A 4,159-nucleotide genomic window follows, 5' to 3' on the forward strand; every position below is an offset into this window, starting at 1 on the left:
AGAGGGAGGGGGGCGCCGGGGGGCGCGAGAGCCAGGGCCGCCCGGGAGTGAGAGCGACCCGGCGTCGGCTCCCGCCCAGCCGAGAGGCCTACTCGCTGCGAGGCGCGCCTCAGACGGAGCGGCCGCCGCCGGGCGGACAGCGGGAAGCAGGCGGCCCCGGACGGCTGCGGAGTGCCGAGGCGACGCGTACTCACCGCGAAGCTGGCCGCGCCACCCAGCGCCTCCCAAACGCTGGGGGTCGCGAGCGGCCGCAACTCTTCGGAAAGTGGAGAACGCGCGCCAGGGCGCGAGACGGCGGGGGCGGGGCGAGGGGCGGGGCGGGCGAGGGGCGGGGCGAGGCGGGGCGAGGCGCGCAGGCGCGGAGCGGTGTGGGCCGTTGTAACATCGCGGAGTCCCTGGGTCCCTGCTAGAGGTTGGTTTGAGGGAAACCAAGGAAAGCCAATATAGTCCCCAGATACCCTTCGAAATCTGCTCTGCTACAGCAAGCTTCCTCTAGTGCTTTATTTGCCTGAATCCAAAATTACGTTCAAATTAAATGGTCACATGACTACTTAGAAACTCTCGGATGGTATAACGTTAATTCATGTCTGATCGATCGTCTCTGTGGAATTCAAGCATCCTAAAACACAGCTTAAAAATACTGAATCTCGCTCTCTGTTGGGGAGAGTTTACAAGAGTGAAGGGCGGGTACGAGAGGAGGGGGTGAGGAGTGGGACTGGGGTACATGATGTGAAATCCACAAAGAACCAATAAAAAGTAAAAAATAAATAAAAATAAAAAATATTACTGAGACTTCTACAAGTTTCAGGCCATTTCCTTGAAATATATGTTCCAGGAAGCCCATTTCCTTGAGGAAAAAAAAAAGGCAACAGAAATATCTAGTATGACAAAGATGAATAAAATATGAAATATTCCTACAATAAAATTCAACAAATAAAACTCAACATTTGATAGATCCAAAAAAAAAAAAAAACTTACTGAAGCCAGGCTTTTAATCCCAGAACTCAGAAGGCATTGGCAGGTGGGTTTCTCCCCTCCCAAAAAAGGGGGAGTGGGGTGGTGGCGGTGGTGGTGGTGGTAATTTCACTGAAATAATAGCAAGCCAACAAATGTGAACACTCTTAAACGATTTTCATAAACTTACAAAAAAAAGCAGTGTATGTAACTGTACAAGTTATTCATAGCTTGTGGAAAACAGTATTATTAAAAGCATAGGTTAATGGACTGGCTGATAGATGGATACAGGTCATCGTAAAGACACAGCAATGGGAGGACGATGCAAACAGGAAGTGGTATAAACAGGACTTCAGCTAGGTGTCAAGACCAGGACTAACATGCCTACAATCCAAGCACTCAGGAAGCTGAGACGGGGCACTGCCACAACTTTGACTCTGGCCTGAGCTACCCAACAAGTAGTAAGCTAAGCGGGGGTGCATTCCACTTGGCAACCCCACCCCTTTATCTGTATGTACTTGCCACTCGTTCCTCTCCAATACACCCTGCAATCTCAAAACCTCAACCCCAGCCAGCCTCAGGCTGCGCACACTCCTATCTCTGAACAGTTTCGATTTAAGTGTGTGCCCAATGTATTCAGATATGAAGAACAGAAGGGCCGATCTGGTCTGAGCCGGATTTTGGATGATGTGAGGCAAAGCGAAATATCTAGAGAAAATTCCGAGAGAATCCCCCATTGACCTATGCGTAGTTGTGTGTGCAAATTAGATTCAGATACCTTATGCGAAGAAACGTGTGCACTAGGAAAAGTCAATGTAGGGCCTAATCTACCAATCACAGTAGACAACCACCAACTACAGCCCTTAGTAATCAGCCCCCATGGTCCTCAAGGCCCAATAAAGACAGACCCAGAGTGCATCCTGGCTCCTTCAGTGCCCTCACTCATGTGACCTGCTGCCAATTGTAACCATGTATCCCTCTATAAAATGTATTATTGCTTGGCTCCAAATAAAGTTATCTTGTTTCTTTTGCAAAGCAGTGTGAGCCCTTACTTACTGGTTGAGTGAGAAATGCTCCCACTGGCTCCCACTTGGTCCCTAGCTGGTTTTGCTGTTGGGAGAGGTAGTGGAGGCTTTAATGGGTGGAGCCTTGCTGCAGGAAGTACAGCACTCAGGGTGGGCTTTGAGAGTTTATAGCCGCGCCCCACCCCAGTTCCCACACCGCTTCTGCCAGTGGTTGTGACATCTGAGTGATCTCCAATCTGGCTGGCCACCTGCTGCCATGCCTCCTTCCCACTATGAATGCTCTCTCAGGAACTGTAAGCCAGAACCAATGCTGCTTTCTGTACGTCATTTTTAGTCATGGCGCCTCAGTTCTGTGGGTAAGAGGCCTTGCCCCTGCCCGTGCAACCCCAACTGCTCGTGACACTTATACCATTCGAGAGTCCCAAGGATCAAACACTGGATGTCAGGCCTGGTGGCAAGCACCTTTACAGCCTGAGCCATGGAGCCCTTTTCTGATTTTATGAGTCGGTTTGTGTATCTCAGGTTGGCCTTGAATTCCTGACCTTTCAACTCTATGTCCCAAGCTATGGGGTGACTGGCCTGTCCCACCAACTCAATCTATTGTTTCTTGTTTCTTCCTCTGAGATGTCTTTAAGAAGACAAGCACTATCTCTAGAGCAACTTTGCCGTCTTTGACTAATTTTGAAATTACCCAACTCTCAGTCAGCAGGAAAAGCAAACTAGATCCCTGGGTCGCTCCAATGTCACCTCAATTTTCTGCCTTTTTACAGTGCCTCAAAGTGACACCTAAAGCCAGGCATGGAAGTACACACCTTTAGTCTTAGTCTCAGCACTTGGGAGGCAGAAGCAGGTGGATCTTTATGAGTTCAAGGCCAGTTTGGTCTACATAGTAAATCCCAGGACAGCCTGGGGTACAAAGATCCTCTCTCAATAATAATAATAGAACCTAATAATAATAATAGAACCAATATTACAGCAATATAAGACCAGTCTGTGTCCCATTTTACTCCATTATCATGTGAGACAGTGTTTTGTTTTCTACAATGTAAAATGGACGGGGATTTCATTTTACAAGCAGCTTTTGACTCCATTTTGAGGTAGAAGTTAAGTGTATTCCTCGGTGGACCCAAACTCTTAGCTTCTTGGCACTACTCATCAGCACAGACTGATAAATGACTTATTCCTGAGAACAGAAAGGACAATACCTCATAAATTTATTGGGAATGCATTGAGAACAAGCCCAAGAACTTACCAGACACTGCAGACCAAGGAGAGGGCCTAACTCCCTCATCCAGACCCCATAATGGCTAATATTAAGATGAAGATGTCTCCCACACTGGCCTCAAATACATCATGACAATCCTCCTGCCTCAGCCTCCAGAGCGATGTAATTACAGACATGCACTACATCCTACCTTTTTATTATTTGGGTTTTTGTTTGTTTTGTGGGATTTTTGTCTGTTTCGTTGAGAGATGATCTATTATTGGAACAGAGGTTAGTCTTGAACTCCTGGTCATCTTAAGGTCTCCAGAGTACTTTGACCACAGCCTTAATTATCTTTTTTCCAAACAAAGTTTCTTTTCTCGAACGTGCACTTCTCTAACCTTAGTCTCGTAAATCTTGGAATTGCAAGTATGAGCTACTAATGAGCGTTTTTTGCTTATTAGACAGGGTCTCAGGGAGCCCAGGCTGGCCTCGAGCTCCTAATCGTATAGCTTCCACTTCCCATGTATTGGGATGAAGAGCTTGTACCATTATGTCTGCTTTAACAAACTCCTAAGTAAAACATTCCTAGAATCTGGGCCTTAAGTTCTCTACCAAAGAAATGAGAGAAATGTTCCCACATATAACAAAAGGAAATGAGAAGTGTCCGTAAGTGGCTCACAGGGAGCAAAGATGACAGCCCTGAGCTAAGAACTGTCCGGAAGGAAGGGGCCTGGACTTAGTGACCAATGTGTACCGTTTTTCCAACTCACTAGACTCTTCCTAAGGTGCCAGAGGCACCAAAACAGAATGAGCCTCAGGGCTCCGCCCCTCGGGGCCCCGCCCTCTCGGGGCCCCGCCCCAGCGGGATCTGCAGAGCCCAAACTTCGCGAGAGTTGCTGGCCGGGTCAAATCCCCGCCCACCCACTGCTAGTGGTAGCGGGCCGCATGCGCAGCTCTTCAACGGCGCGGCTTG

This window comes from Grammomys surdaster, unplaced genomic scaffold, assembly GCF_004785775.1.
Source record: "Grammomys surdaster isolate TR1022 unplaced genomic scaffold, NIH_TR_1.0 211, whole genome shotgun sequence".
NCBI lineage: Eukaryota > Metazoa > Chordata > Mammalia > Rodentia > Muridae > Grammomys > Grammomys surdaster.